The sequence below is a fragment of the Alligator mississippiensis genome, chromosome 16, assembly GCF_030867095.1.
Source record: "Alligator mississippiensis isolate rAllMis1 chromosome 16, rAllMis1, whole genome shotgun sequence".
NCBI lineage: Eukaryota > Metazoa > Chordata > Crocodylia > Alligatoridae > Alligator > Alligator mississippiensis.
The window spans coordinates 26,842,952-26,859,395 of NC_081839.1; the positions used below are offsets into that span (position 1 = coordinate 26,842,952).

A 16,444-nucleotide genomic window follows, 5' to 3' on the forward strand; every position below is an offset into this window, starting at 1 on the left:
CAAAGGAGGGTATGGTGCAGGCAACTGGGAGTGATCCCAACTGGAGTGTGGACTTGTGACCTGGCCATGACTTGGGAGAACAGCTCATCCTTCCCCACCCGGTGAAGGGATCCCAGTGCATGAACTGGCTTATGCTCTTCATTGAAGAGAGCAGTGAGAACTAAGCACACAGCTTTGTTTATGAGGAGGACGTGTGATAAGAGCCAGGTCTGGTTTTATGTCATGACCATGGGTTGAATGCTCTGAAGAGACTAATGTGATCTCCAGAGCTCTTCAAGAGCATGCATGTGTATGAGGGAAAAGTGCTCAGTTTTGCAGGATTTACAAAGTGCCTTTGCAAAAACTGCAATTTTCAAAGCGTTGTTTGTTACATTTTTTCATTTCATTGCAAGGAGGAACCAGAAATAGCATTGCAGAGAGGAACAAAATCCACTAAGTAAGCAGCATTAATTGTCACTTCTCATTAATTAGTAAACAAAACATGAATGTAATTGTGAGGGCTTGATTGCTGGAGCATGAATTCCCTCATGTACAAATCACAGGGATAGGTGAGCACTTTTTAGACCTTGCCCAGTCATTCTGTTTAATCTTGTTGGAAGTTTTGAACTCACCGGCATTTCCTGGGTCGTATTGAATCAAGAAGTCCTGGTCAAACACACTAAGGTGGTAACTCAAGCACAGTGACCTTGGCAAAGTACCAGCCTACTGAATACCACTGCAGGACAAGGGCTGGCTCTCTGTGATCATGTATAATTTCTGCTTACAACTTGTGCTTCATCAATGCATCTCAAAAATGCATTTATTAGCCCATGTTAATGTCCTGGAAATCTTCCCCATTTGCTCTGCCATGTCCCAACTTGAGGACCCACCTTGTCCTAGAAGGCTGCGTCCTTGGTAGCCCCACATACTTCAGGCAGTGAGCAAAGCTCAGGCAGTGCTAGGTGGTGCTTCCAGTGCCAGCTGTCTGTGTGTCCAGACCCTGCCAACGACTGCAGTTACTGCAGCCCCGCAGATCTCAGCTGCCCTTGTGCTTTGTCCTGCTGGGTCAAGTCACTGGTCTTGCAAGGAGCAGGAGGGCTGTAAGCAGGGAGGCCGCTGTTTTGATCTGTCCCTTTGCACGGTTTAAGAGGTGACTCTTCTGAAACAGGTGTCTCAGCCCTGGCCCTTCGTGCATGCGTTGGCATGTCTCCTGGGTGGGTGAGGTCTCGCCATGTGGGTCCATGCCACAGATCTCTGTGTGCTTCCCACTATAACTGAGCCTCAAGTGGGACCGGGTGGAGTTTCCTGCCACTGCATTGACCACAGTCAAGCAGCAGTTAGGGGAAGGCATCTCTGCACCGGGCTGTTTGCACCATTCCTCTCTTGCTGCTTTTCTTCTTGATCCTCCCGTCCTTCCTTTCCCCATTTCCTCTCTCCCTCTCTTTTCCCCATGCCTGCCTCTTCCTTGCCAGTCCCTTATTTCTCCCCATAGTTTCCATGCCCTCTCTCTCCATCATGCCTGCCTTCCCTCCCACATGGGCTCGGAGGCTACTTTTTTGCAGAGGGGCTGTTTTCTGTGTTTCCTGCCAGCCAGCAGATTTCTTTCCTCAGGGGAGCTTTACCTGCGCTTGAACCAGATGTTTCCATTTTACTCAGGTCTTAGCTGCTATGGAAACTGAGGATGCACTGGGGGAGAGGAGTGAGCTAATCAGAAATTACCTGTGGAGTTGGGTAATTCACAACAGCAGCTTTTACCTGGTTCCTGGCCCTGATTACAGACCGTGCCTTCAAAACCCAAATAGAGCTAATCATTGCCGCAAATCTTCAGGAGCCTGGCTTCTCCCTGACTCAAACACCAAGCTCAGAGATCACCAGGGCAGCTCTAAACCTCACCCACATCCCTTCATGCCACCCATCCCTGGCCTTGTCACCAGGCATGACATGTCTGTCTGTCCATCCTCCAATGTGTCAGGTAGCTGGGCAGGGCAAGGCGGTCCCATGGGGCAGGGACGAGGCTTAGAGCCAGGACTCTTGGGTTCTCGTCCATGCGTCGTGAGCCAGTTCTCTCTTCTGGGCCTAAGTCCCCTGGCTCTCGACTGCAGCTGGATGGAGTGGAGAGAGGGGGCTGTGAGGAATGGGTCCAGCTAAGCTGCTGATAAGCTTGTTCACCTGGGGTGAGGCCCTTCAGTGACCCTCCTTTATGCCAGGGGTAGTGCAGGCTTGTTCACTGTCCAGATTGCTCCAGGTGTCTTCCCAGCAACAGTTAACCCTTGCAATGAGACTTTTCCACTGGCATTTTCAGGGTCAAATAAGTCCACTTTGAGTCTCATAAAGTCAGCTTAAGGAACAAAGTATCCCGCCCTCTGCCTGCAGAATAGAGACAATAACAGAATTTACCCCCTTTGGGAAAGTACTTAGAGATCCTTGCTGGTACTGTACCTTCCTGTTATTAAATACATTTATTCTGGAAACAGCCTGAAAGCCCAGTGACTCATCTTAGTCCAGGCTCCTTCCCGCCTGCCCCCAGCTTCTGCAACAACCGAGGAGACTCGGTACCTGATTTCTAGCTGCCTGCATTGCTCTAGTCTAGCATGATATATATTCAGCAGCATGGCACTCGTAAACCCCACTGAATGCACATCACTCATCTCTACAATCGTATCCATATTCCTACAGCTCCATAACCTGCTTCCCAGGCTTTAAAGCCTTCTGTTTTAAAGCAGAAGGGGTTACTGCCTGTGGCGGGGAGACAGGAGAAGCTGTTCCCACCATTTAATTCTTCTGATGAGAGCCAAAGTAGGTGGGTTTCCTCTTGATGCCATCCCTGCCACCGAAGCACAGGGGCTGCTGGGCGATCTCCTCTGCCATCCCCAGACTGCTTGCAGCCTCTGGGGATCCCTGTGCAGGGCAGGCTGGCCACTCGTCTGCACATCTCCATTCATCTCTCTTTCCAAGGTGCTCTCACGGTGAGCTAAAATAGGATCGTGGTTGCCAGTGACTTTGGAGGAGAGCTTTATCCAGTCCAGCCAAGCTCTCATGCTGTTCCCACACATGCCTCCTCTCTACCTCCACCTCTCTACTCTTCCTTACTGTCTCCCCAGTATGCTTCAGTCCTGACCTCCAGCATCCTGTGCTCATATCATCCCAGGGTCCCGTTCCCTCTGCTATAGGACCTGTGAGTCATACCCCTGCGGGGCTCCATGTTGCACAATGCATATGCACAATCCTTCCTGACATGCACCACCCCCATTGTATCCTTCCCCATGCATCTTTGCCACTGTAACCTCCTTCTGCCCTGCAACAACCCCTCCTGTTATCATTGCTACCACTCGCGTTCTTTTTCTGCCCCTCTTCAGGCTCTTGCAGCCAGGGACCCTAGATGAGGCTGGGAGAGTAAATATTGTCCTCTAAGTGGATGAAGGAGAATAAGGAACAGCAGGTCACTTCGGCCCCCTCTACACATTACATTTAAGGGATGATTAACCAGTTAACCACACCTTAAGTTGTGACCCAGCCGCACATCCAACCAATTCATGGTGTGATAAAACAAGCAGTTATTCCCCCCAAATGGTGTAATAACTTAGTAGTTTATTCTAATCAAGCCATCAATTGAACAATGTGGCCAAATGCTGCACTGTGGCTGGGAGCCCCACCAACCGAGGGGCTCCCAGCCCCACTGAGGGGCTTCCAGGCACTGGGGTGCATCGCCCGCTGCCATCCCCGCAGCTGCCAAGGTTCACAGTGGTGGCAGCATCCCCCACTGCTCTGAGGCTCTTCGGCCGTGAGGCTTGCAGTGAGAATGCCACCCCCACCCCCCTCTCCCCACTGGGAGCCCCATCAGCGGTCGGGCTCATAGGCGCAGGAGCCATTGCAGGGGGTGCTGGGATGTGATCTCAGGCTCCCCCTGCACTGGCAATAAGGCACGATGGTCCCACAGTCACACCTCTTGCCTTGCACATGTGGCATAGCAGGAGGTGTAGTTGTGTGGATCTCACATTTGATCCCTTTGCACCTATGTCTGAATGTGTAGAGGGGCCCCTGGTGTATGCAGGCATTCAAGAGCAGTAAAAAATAGGGCCAGTGCCATTGCAGGCTCATCTATGGAGGAAACTCTGTGTATTGTGACTCCTACACCTTCTCCATGAATCCTGCTGAGTGTCCCCTTGCCATCACACTGGGCCTAGGGGCTCTCGTTGGCACCTGGGATTATATCAGAGTTGGCAGGTGCCATGAATGAAGAATCCTGTTCAAGGAAAAAGTGTCAAGAGGCCGAGCTCTAGGCGTCTCATGGGCTGACTCCAGTACCTTGGCCTTTCCAGTCTGCGGTGACGTAAGCCATGGCATCAGAGCCCTGTTTGAATGGCAACCGAGAGAAATAAGGGGGCAGGAGGAGAAAGAGAGAGATGATAAAGGTCAAGAGTAATGTCCTGTGTGGGAGGCGGAAGCATCCTTCCAGAGGAGCCATCCACACCCCAAAAAGAGACAAAACAAGCCTTGTGTCAACGTGCCGGAGAGCTGATCCGTGGCATTTCAGAGATGTTTTAAATTAGCTGAGTTCATTGGCAAGCTTGAAACCTGCTTATGTCTGGAGATGTGTGAAGCTCTTGTTGTGTGGCAAGGAATTCATTTGGTTTCTGCTTGGAATGGAAAAATCCAGCAGTCCCAGTCCCCGCCCTGCCAAACTTTACAACCGGCCCAGAGCTCCCCAAAGGGACAGAGCCTGGTTCCCAGGGAAATCCAAAGGCCTCGTCCCGGAGCCCCATTTTTAAAGTTCCAGTTTATTGAACCTTTGTGGGATTATGTGCCTTTAGAGATGGTGATTCCTGGATTATTTCAGTACTTCTACTGGCAAGGTTTTAACCCGTCGTCTTTAATTGCATGAGCTCCCCATGTGTGTTTCTGCACATTTGTGCAGGTGAGTGTGCAGGAGGTACATTTATTTGCACATATCTGTGTGCATGATTGAGTGTGCACATGCATATATTGTCATGAGTGGCTGTGCCTGGTAGTATATGAGAGACATTATGTATTTCCCTTCCCTCCAAGATTTATCACAATCCCTAGGCTTTCTGGCCTTGCAGGGTCAATGCAGTCTGTAAACAAAAAACAGCTTAAGAGTTCTTCCCTGGTTATGGTCACTCAAGTGTTTCCATGGTTACCGACCTCTATGGGGGGAGGTAAGTCCAATGTTGTCATGGTGACTATAGTGTCATGTTGTCATCTTACTGTTTCCCTCTCGGGGGACAAATGCTGGAAACTCTTGGCTAATCAAGAGGACAGCCATACAAGCCATACAAGCTGTTGGGAGACAGGATCCATGGAAGGGGCTGGACCTGTCACTTGGATAGAGAGAGGTAGCATTCCTAGTCAAATGGGACACCCATCCACTGATACTATAGAAACCAGAATGGACTCACTTGGACTCTTTTTAAGTATGAGACATTTGCTGGGGACCGGTGAGTACATTGGCATTTGGTGACATTGCAAGGAGAGGACTCAGCCTCTCCAGGTCCTCGGACTCCAGAGTAAAGGCCAGGATGGGGACGACCTCCCGAGAAGACAAATTGGCGTTGCTTTTGTTGCTGCCGATCTTAGTAACAAGCCAACATGTGAAGTTTTTGCTCAGGGGAGACTCCACATTGGATTTGATGGCCCTTGGGATTTGGCTCATTCATAAGAACTGCGTGTGCTCAGCTGGTTGTCCCATGGTAAGTGGTGAATATAGTGAATGAACCAAGCTGCCATTTGATTTGGGCCACACTACCCCAGCAGGTCACAAGAGAGAAGGAGGGTAAGCAGGTAGTTGGGTGCTAATCCAGGCGGTGGGGAGATGCAAGTCCAGATCCCAACTTTGCTGCAGACTCCGGGGTGGCCTCGGACAAGTCATTCAGCACATGTCCACACCACAGCTGCCTCATGCTTCAGCCTGGACATTTCGTAGCATGTCCACTTCCCCCACATTGGAGGGCATCCCTCTGGGGCTGCTATCAAGACTTCAGTCTCCAGCATGCTTGAGAGCAGCCACTGGGGATAATCCCTGTGAATCCTCATTGGTGTGTCCCATAGTTTGGAGCATGCAAGTGGAAGCATGCGGACATGCCTAGTGTGGCAGGGACACTTTTCCACCGTAGACTGCCAGGGTCTCACTCCCCACCTGTACTAGGGACAATAGCATGCCTTACCTTGGGGCCGAGGCTAGGGTAAATGCATTTAAGACTGAGAGACAAGGTTCTTTGGGTAGAGGTGTAAGACTGAAAGGTGGTTGGATAACATGGTCATTGCAGCTACATAAGCCCTTCAGGCAGCAGAGATTTTGGCCCATGATGGCAGAGGTCTCACAGGACCAGCTGTCACACGTGTGTTATATGTTGCAACAGCAGCAAGGGATGGATCCCAGGGCGTCTGAGCCCCATGGATACTCCGTGACTTTTGGCAGGGCAGAAAACCAAGGTGGGCTGTTGCAGATTGGATGAGCTGGGGGTGCAGCTGTGCTGGCTACTTGCTTTGTGAGCCCAACAGGAAGCTGTCTATTCGAGAGGCTGGGATTGCATGGGGTCGTGCTCCCAGGGTGGAACTGGCCGTGATGCTGACCTGACAGCTGGGGTGCCCTGGCTCTCTCCAGCTGCTAGTTGGAGCAAAGTCCTTTCCAGTGCACCATCCTTCCCACTCCCTGACACACATTCGCATACATGACAGTCTGCCGGCAAAGTCGCTGGATGCAGCATATGCCAGCATGTCGGCCAGGAGGCTCTCAGCAGTGGCTCTGCTCCTGATAACGCACCCGTACAAAGAAAACGAGAAACGTCCTGTTGTGTTGTTGTCTCTCTAGCCCTGCCTCGCTTCATGAGTGTGTTGTGCATTCAGCCCTGCCAGATACTCCAATTCAAGCAATTTTAGGCCTCCCTCTGAGCAGACAGAGACAAGCCAGGTGCACAGGGGAGCGCTCCAGCGGCTGGGGAGGGAGCCTGTGCCAGAGGACACACAGGAAGTGTGCAGGATTGCACAATTAGACTCTTGCATTGGGAACACTGGAATGGGTCACGTTCCCCTCCTGCCCCTTGTGTAACTGGAGCCTGGGCTTATCTTTTTTCTCGAGGACATTCTTTTCTTTTTAGGATCCTTTGGTTCAACTCCTGCCTCGGTCATAAATTTGTTCTGTGACTTTAAGCAAATCCTACCTCCCACCCCCAGCACTTCAGCCCCTCTTTGTAAAATGGGACATAGGATTTGTGCTTTTCTCTGTCTTGCCTCTTTAGATATCTGGGGCACAAACCGCGTGTTTGACGGTTTGTACAGCACCTAGCACAGCCGGGCACTGATCCTAGCTGGGCCTCCAAACTAAACGCTGCCTTGATACAAATAAGAAATGGAAATGGAAGACGGAGTTGGTTTTCTAGTACTCATGAGATAATCGCACATGTGACAGCAGCTTTCACCCCAGAGCACTTCATGATATCTGTAAAGAATCGTTCTCTGGCTGTTAGCATGCAGCCCCAATACAAACGCGGGTTTTTTCTCCTGGAGGGACAGGCCTGGGAGTTTGGGGTTTGCACCTGTGCTACTTCTGGGGGGACTGTACTGCCCACAAGCAGGTAGGGCCCAGCACTGGGAGGCTCAGCAGTGTGTGCTGACTGAGCAAAGGCTCTTGGGTCCCCACCCCAGGTCTGGGAGGACAAATGCCAACATCCTTTTCATTTCCCTGCAAGGTAACACAAGGCAGATGCTATTCTCTTGTCCAACACAGGTTGTGGGGGCCTTGTGTTCAGCACCTGCTTTGCCCTAGGACCAGTCCAGAAGCCAGTTGCCTCCCTGCTACCCTTAGCTGAGCTCTCAGCCCTTGACACCAAGCATCTGCCCCCTTTCCAGCTGATTGTTGAGCACGGCCGGCTGGTCCCAAGCCATATGGCCCTTTAAGGGGCAGTGTGCCCTGCTCCACTTGGATCTATAACAATGAAGCTATACCTTGCCACCCACCTTGCAGTCCAACCTTGTTGGGACCTGTACACTGATGGGTGAGTGCAGGTAATACTTTCAGAGGGGCGCAGCAAGCTTGCTTTCTCCGCCATGTCTCCAGCACCACCCTCCTGAAGTTCTTACTCAGGCAAAGTTTCCAGTGAAGTCAGTGGGCGCGGTGCCTGAATGAAGTCTTTGAGATTTGGCTCGGTATCTTTGGCACTGTCATGATGGAGGAGAACCGCAGCACGTTCCATAGCAGGTGTCTGGAATCCGCGTCCTTCCAAAGCCCTGCCAGCAACAGAGCAGCCTCAGACGGGACATCTCTGCCTTGCCTGCTGCGGGTCTCCCTTCCTCCTGGTGCCGAGCTCTGAGCTGCTTGGGATGGTTCCCTTCAGACCCCGTTTCAATTAACTGAGTTGATTTATGCCAACCACCCGCAGGCTCTGGAGCTGCTCCCTTGTGGAAATTGTAACAGGGAAACATCTGGTGAAGAGCGAGGATTTGGACAGGTTTTTGCAGACTGTTTTCTTCATTCTTTTTCTGCTGCGTCTCCTGTTTCCCACTTCAGGTTTGGATTGATTTGGAGAAAGCCAGCACACGCACGCACGCGCACGCACACACACACACACACACACACACACACACACACACACACACACACACACACACACACACTTTTCCAGGGCCTCTTTCTCCTTCATGTTCAAGTTGCAAAGAAACTCGTGGGTCCCAGAGGTAGGACCTAGACAAATGCCACATTTACGCTGGCGTAGCTAACCTCAATTTGATATACTGGTATAAATTACCCCAGGGTCCAGAGCAGGGCAACAGCAATTATCCTGGGGTAGCTGCACCCTGTAGGTAATATTACAGTGCCTCACCGTAGGGTGGGGAGCAAGCAGTAGTCTCTTTGCATTGCGCAAATGGCTATCCCAGGACAGAAGTGGACGCATGACACCTGCACCTCACAGGTGTTTTATGCCTGATCTTTTCTGGGGTAACTTTTACATCAGGTTTGAATTGTACCATTGTAGGCCTGCACATCATACACCTGCTCCTTCTTTGTGCTACTGTAAAGCCTGATAATACTAGTGTAAATGTGACACAGGCCCAAGCCCCTCACCTGAATGGACAGTGTGTGTGTGTGCTTTTGAGCCACACTCACCCTGAAGTACCTACCAGAGAGGCTGCTACAGCTGTTGGGCTCCATGGTAGGCACATCTGCAGAAAGGAGGGGTGCAAACACACAGAAGAGGAAGAAGGCTGGTAAGAGATGGGGTCTGGTGACTGTTGATAGGGCCAGGGAGGAGGTATTAGGGCAGCTAGGGAGGGCTGAGATAAAGAGGATGGGAACTAGGCAGGCTGGGGTCAGTGTTGTGCAGCAGAGACCTGCCCCTGGCTGCCAGGCGGGTACCTCTGGACCCCTACAGTATGGTGGGTGCTTCCCAAGGGTCTCTGCTGGATGCCTCGGTGCCTCTCCAGTGCCCTTTGACCCCTCTCGTGTCCCCGCACTTCTCTGCCCTAAGCTTGGTTGTGCACTTGCCTGAGGAAGAGGAGGACGTGGGAACACTTGCTGTGAGCTTCCCTTCTCATTGCAAAGCACCTCCCTCCAACATACATTTTGGGGTGCGAGCAGGGCATTGGCCAGGCTGATGAGTAAAGGGGAGGTCTCAGCTCCGTCAGTGGCTGAGAACTTCCTTGTCTCCTAAGAGTCACTCCTCGGCCTGGGATCCAGCTAAATTAACTGAAGCATTTCAACAGGCTCCAGTCCTGTCGGCAGCTCAACCATCCCCTTGTTTACTGTTGAAATAATTACTGCTTTGCCATAATATTAGCTCTGAGCCGTGACTCCATTACCATTATCACCGGAATATTACCCATTTATTATCTCCCAGCAACCCTGGAAGATGAACACTAGGCTTCAGAGACCAATTGTTTTACAGCAGACAGGATCTTGGTGTGCATTGTTTAATGAGGTAAACTACATTATAGCCGGCATTAATTTGGAGGCAGTGCACTCCACTAAATCATTGTTAACCTGTAAATCTGCCACTGGTTTTGATGTGCACTTAATCAGTGTGGGCTGGAGTGATGCTTTGCGAAGAGGGTCACTTCTGACATGGCCTCCTCCCCAGCGAGCGGAGAAGAGGGCTGCCAGCGATGTCAGCGGCAGCTCCCATGCCCTGCCGCAGCCACGGAGCCCGTCGTCGGAGCTCCCAGCCCAGCTTGCTGCTGAGGCCGTTGGTGCAGGCCAAAGGCAACATGAGCCCAAGTGAAAAGCAATAACACATGGTAGAGGAGGGAGGATGGGCAGAGAGCTGTATGCAGCCTGCAAGCGGTGCTGGGTTGCTGAACAGGGCCCCAGGCAAAGCCTTCCAGAGTGGGGGCATGGCATTAAAGCCTTCGCTCCTAAGAGACATGAATGAGGAGTGTCTGTCTAGAGTATGTGCATCTGTCTCTATGTGGTACACCTGGGATGCTTATGCCGGGATGATCTTGCCTTGAGCAGGGGGGTGGACTAGATGACCTCCAGAGGCCTCCTCCAGCCCTGTTTTTTCTGATACATCTAGTATGATCTGTGTCTCTGTCTATCACAGCTTGTAGTCTAGGGGTGTTGGCACTCTCTTCCTCAGACATCTCTGAGAAGGATGGCTTCATGTGTGTACCACGCGCAGCTGCATGGGCCACGAGCTGCAAACGCAGTAAGGGAAGTGTGTCAGTGGCATCCAAGTTGGGATGCTCTTACCTGCTCCTCCCTCAGAGGGAGAGGTTGAGGGCACGGGGAGAACTTCTTGCACCATTTTGACACTGCTTCTTTTAACAGAGGATCTGAACTGCAAGAGGCGAGGCAGGAGGGAACCCCAGAGCCAGCGGCTTTCCCCCAAAAATGCTGCATCACTTGGTCTCCAGGCCTACTTGAGGCACCATTCAACCTGATTGTAGCCCATAGGAGATAAGAGGGGGAAGGAGGGCTGGTGGGGCTATGCAGGACTTGGCCCATTGAAGGTATTGGGATGGAAAGCCAGACACTTCAGAGGGGTCTGGTAACAGCGGCGGGCAAGGGAAGGGGCTGTGGTTGCTGGTGGCTTGGGTGCTTGCACAAGCATTGCCTTCCTGGAAAGAATGAATGTGACCCACAGCACCCTGCCGCAGCAACGGAAACCCTCACCAGAGCTCCCAGCTCTCTGCTCACCTCTAAGGCCATTGGCACAGGCCTCCTGTTGTGCGAGGGCAGCCTGTAGCTTGCGGTGGAGGGCAGGGCTGCATGCCTCAGAGCAGGGAAGAGAGGGAAGAGGAACGGAGGACCGTGGAGCCACAGGGCAGGGCTTGTACAATACAAAGTGCAAGCCGGTTGCAGACAGAATACCAATGCACCTGGATGCTGGACTTACTTGCCGGCTGCATCAGAAGTGACCAAACAAGGCAGAGGGACGGGCTAGTGAAAGGAGGACTCAGAGGGACATCAGACAGACTTCCCTTGAGGTGGAAGCACTGGAGTCGGCCTGCCAATGCCGCCATGCTTTCCATCCCCACCTCAGGCTTGAATACGGCCTCGGAGGCCGCACCTTGCTGTCCATGTGCAGTGCACACAGCTGCTCCACCCAGACCCTGCCCCAGGTGCTGCTTCCCCTGTGCCCCGTGTCTGGAGTGCGGAGCTGCAGGAGCCAGGAAAGGAGGGGCAGTTCGTCATGCACAAGGCATCAGTACCCAGCACACCGAGCCAGTCAGGACTCCCCCTGTGCCAGGCTCTGAACAATACGCTTTTTGCAGCGCTGCATGCTTGCCTTTGAGCTCCAGCCGCTTATTTGGAAACACAGATATCTTGGAACTGCGCTACATCTGGGTGTTTTCATTACAAACACAATAAGGAAATAGATCTGAGCAGCAACTACAGAGAGCAAAAATCCAGGGGGGGATTTCTCTATCAGCCAAGCCACATTCACATCTGCTCCACGAGGCAAGAATAGCCCGCTCCCGCTCTCTGCTAGGCAGTACTGCTGCGGGCATGAAGAGTTACCCCCTCGGCTCAAGTGTCAGAGACCTGCGTGGGGATGTTGGAGTTACCTGGTGCAACCCTAGCCTGATTCCCAGCGAGCGAGGGGTTCATTACACTGGAAAATGACACATCGCTGAAAGGTAACGACCGTTCATCTGGTGAAAGAATAAGCATAAGAGGCTGTTGATTCTCATCCACTCGCTTCTTTTGTTTTGTAATGAGCTTTCATTGTTGGTTTGTCAGATGCAGTAACACTGCAACTCACAACAAACGCCCACTCCTTTATCCCATAGACGGAGCAGCGTACTCCTCTGGAATGGGCATGACTGGCGGCACACGGGCTGCGACTAAAGGAAGGGGGCCTTGCTCCTGCCACCGTGAATTTCGTGGCCATTTGGACCAGGGGGCACTGAACTGCAGCTCCTTCAGCCCATTACAAAACCACCGTTTACTTCGTTGCTGCAGGATTCAGTTGAATGGCAGCAACCAGGTGCTCGGCACCTCACAACATCAGGTGTTGAGGACCTGAGGTCAAATCCATCCTTGATGTAACCTCGGTGATGCCACTGGCATTACATTAGGGATGAATACGGCTCTAAAGGGCATGATCTGGAATCATAGTCTTCAACGGGAATGGCTCAGATCCCACTGACCCTTCACAACCCACCTTCCCACCCAGTGCCAGGTTAAACAGACTCTGACATATTTGCAATGCTAATATGCTTTAATTTCCTCTGCCATTTCTAAGTTAGAAGGATTTTTTTTTTATTCTCACCATGGCTGAGCTGAACCTGCTGAGCTGACTTGTTTGTATTTGGGGATATCTGAATTTAAAGTGCACATTAAAAAGTCCCCCATCAGCTACAAATGAGTCAATTTATTCCTCTCAGAGCTCCAGCTCCCACAAGAGCTGCATATTTCCTAGCCACAGCCTTGCAGTGTCCTGCTTTCCTTCCTCGCCACAGCTGCCATGAGGAAACCGCCTGGGATTCAGTGTCATCATGGCAAGGGATAGGCGATTTGGGTTATGGGCATATAAACAATGGACTGTTTGGGGGCTAAAGGGAATGGGATTCAACCACGTTTCAGCCGTTCCATGGTAGCTGCCCGTGTGTGTGATGTTAATATATCAGTGAAGCTTAGCCCTTGGTGAAAGAGCAGTAAAGGCAGTTAGCATAGTGGAGATGGCAAAGGAAAACCCTGGCCCTTTTTATGCCACGATGGCTAGTTCATATGTCAGTGGCCCAGCTTGCCCACCCTGTACCATGATGATAGTGAACAACTGCAGTTTGCCTATGGCAAGGAAGGAAAGCAGGACGCTGCAAGCATAAATCCTTGCCCTTCGATTGCAAGCTTTTTGGAGCAGGGACTTTGGAGTTTGCTATTTACTTTCATAGTACCTGGCCACCTTCCATGTAAAATCAGTAGCAACAGCAAAGTCTTTGATGGCCTCTATATTCACTTGTGCCATCTCCAGTATAATGGGGTTGAATGGAAGGAACAAAAAGCAGTAATGCTGGTAGTTTCTGCCCACCCCAATTGGTCCATTTTCATGACAATCTTGGAACACCTGTGTAGTGGGATAGAGCTGTAGAGGGGCTGTGGGGCTGCGTTGGCCACCTGGGGCGGCAGTCTCTTCTCCCTAATTGCCCTGCACAATGCCCAGTTTGCTCAGGCTTTGTTACCAGGGACTGTGCGTTTCATCCCACGAACAGCTTTCCCCTGCACTTGCCTCTTTTCTGTTCCCTGACTTGAAAGAGGCCTTGGACAGTTAGAGAAAAATGATTTTTCTTTTTTTCTTTTTGCATGGTCAGATGAAAGAGAGAGAGAGGGAAAAAGCCCCAAAACTCTACTTGAGCTTCCCAGACTTCCCTTCCCTCCTTTAGCAATCAGAGTGGTTGAAGAATGGCAGCCTCATTTCCCCAGTAAATGCAGCGCATTGTATCTGTGGCTCGCTTGTTTGCCGGGGCTTGCGCTGCATTCAGCTGGCATTAGGAAAAGCAGGGGACGGGAGTATCTGAGATTCAAGAGATCTCCACACAAATTAAAACCTTTTATCAGCCTCTAATAGCTGTGCAAACTAATTACATTTTGGCCAAACTTTGCCAGCGACTCCCCCGAGGTATTATTATAAAATTCCGAGCTGTGGAAATGCGTCCCCATTCTGTCAACACCAAGTCGCTTCAGCTATAGAAAACTCTGCTTCGACTCATTTTAGTTTCCATGATGTGCTTTGCAAAGCTGTGGCAGCTGTGCTCACAGAGGGAGTGGAGCATGGCTACACTGGATAACGCGTGGCCCACGTTTGTTAAGCAACATAGCCGAAGACAGGGCTGGGCTGACGGGAGGAGTCTCTTAGTGTCTTTCCAGCCTGCTGGGGTAATTGCTGCTTTGCCTTTTCAGAGATATTGGTTTGCACTTTGGGTAGCACAGGGGTCAGTGTACAGTGGGTGGCAAGGGGAAGGGGTGGTATTCCTGCAAGCGCCCCCCACCAACCACTGAGCCCTGCCCATTTGTGAGACCAGCATGGTGACACAGTGCAAGGGAGATGGTGCAGACCAGGAAGCACTGCCTCTTTGCATCAATGGTGAGGTAGCTAGCGATGCCGGGGGTTGAAATGCAGTCACTAGGCTTCAGAGTGAACGTGGGAGGTAATGAACAGGGGCAGGTCGCTCCACTCAGCGTTCTGGTTCAGATAGCCATTGCCTCAGGTACGTGATGCTATGCTGGTTTGTACTTCCAGTGTATTTAGGTTTCCTTTACAGCTGTACAACCAGAAGTCTTCATGTCATACTTTGGCAGGTCTTTTAGCCCCATCTGTCCTGTACCGTTCAGGCCATTAACTCACCTAAAGTAGCAACCGCCATATATGCAGTTGAGAGAGAGCCAGCATCACCTCTCTGATGCATGCCCCTGCAGCCCTGTGCCCAGACTCAGTGGGGAATTTGCCCCCATGCATGCTGTGTAGCCCCAGCCCATGCAAGGGAGATGATCCAGGTCCTTGCTGTCCTGATCAATCGCTCTGTGCCTTTGGTTTCCATGGACTGATCTGAAGTCAAGATGAGGCTCAGGATGTGGCAGCTCACTACCAAACAGTTTTGGGCTAAAGACCGGGGCCCATCCTGCAGACCTTCCTCCGCCAGTACTCTTAGATAAACCCCTTGCTCTCTTTGACCTGAGCAGGGCCCCTCACACGAGCCCAGTTGAGGATTGTGGTGGGAGGCACAAATATTAGGCCCAAGGGTGCCTGGATTAGGTCACAGCAAGCCTTTGGACCAAGCAGACTTTCTTCCAGCGTGCCAGCCCCCTTGAGCGGGAGCTCAGCGTGCCCTGGGCTTCCTGGGAGGAGGCAAAAGGAATGGAGTTAGGAGCCGTGGTGAGCAGGGCCGTCCCTCACCGAAGGGTGCTGAGCTCCATTCTCATTCCCACCATCTGCCACCCCATCTCGTGGGCTCCCCCATTTCATTCATCAGGATCTTGGCACTAATTATACTGTGGGTCAGTACATCATGGGCTGACAGTGAGGGAGAAGGGGGAAGGCACAGGAAGAGAGAGGGGGGTCCATGTGCTGTGCGGAGAGCTGGGACAGGACCTGACACAGCTCCTCAAATGAGCATCAGGCTTACCCCCAGAGTCTGGAGTCCTGTCGCCGCTGGCGTGCGTGTCCACCCCTGTGCACTTGGAGGACATCCGTATGCATCGTGTCTTGACAGATCAGGGAAACTACGCAGGCACAAGCGTCCCATGCCTTGCCTTGGGGTGCTGACCCTGCCACAAGTGCCCTGAGTGGGCAGCCTGCTGTCCCTGGGGATCAGGAGTCGGCATCGTGGTCCTAGCATACTGCAAAGGGAAGGAAGCCTGAGCCATTTCCAAGGGAGACAGAGAGAAAGGTCCTGTTCTGGGAAGCTGAGAAGGAGTCCCCTGGCCCTAGTGCTTTGATGTGGGGAACAAGCTGCCTCCTCCAGGCATTAGCGCCCCGAGTGCTGACTCTCAGCTGCTTTCATCTTGGCCAGCCTCTCTCTCTAGTTCACTGCTGGGCCTGGCATTGCCTGGGCGTTGCTGCTCCCTTGCCCTCTCAAGCTGCATGACATCCGTTTGTGCTCCCACAGCAGGGCTAGCACAGAGGAGGAGTCTGCAGCAACCCCCTCACCTGGCACAAATCCTGCCTTGGTGGTGCTGGGCCCGCGGAGGAGGGGCAGACCCTGATCCCTCCCTCAGCACACCTGCCCCTGACATCTCGCCGCTCTTTCTCTGCGCAGATTGCTGGCTAATGGGGTGGAGCTAGCTAGAGTGCTTCCTATTAATGGAGCAGAATATAAACAGAATAAAGCCTTCATTTCCCGGGCTGTGGTTTCATTATTAATATACTTTACAGTTCACAGGTTGTTCATTTGCTTCCATGTTTTCTCAGCTGGTGTAATCTGCAGCTTGGAGTGAGAACAGTCATAAAATTTCCATTTCCAGTTGAATGTGCGTCCAATTCGCCGTGAAATGTCCTATCTGTCGTGAATA

At 51.9% G+C, this 16,444-nt stretch overlaps 1 protein-coding gene across 9 annotated transcripts in view; it reads left to right on the forward strand.

Annotated features, from left to right (window-relative positions):
- Positions 1-16,444, forward strand: part of NTM (neurotrimin) — a 735,295-nt gene that overhangs the window by 658,657 nt on the left and 60,194 nt on the right. The window lies entirely within an intron of this gene.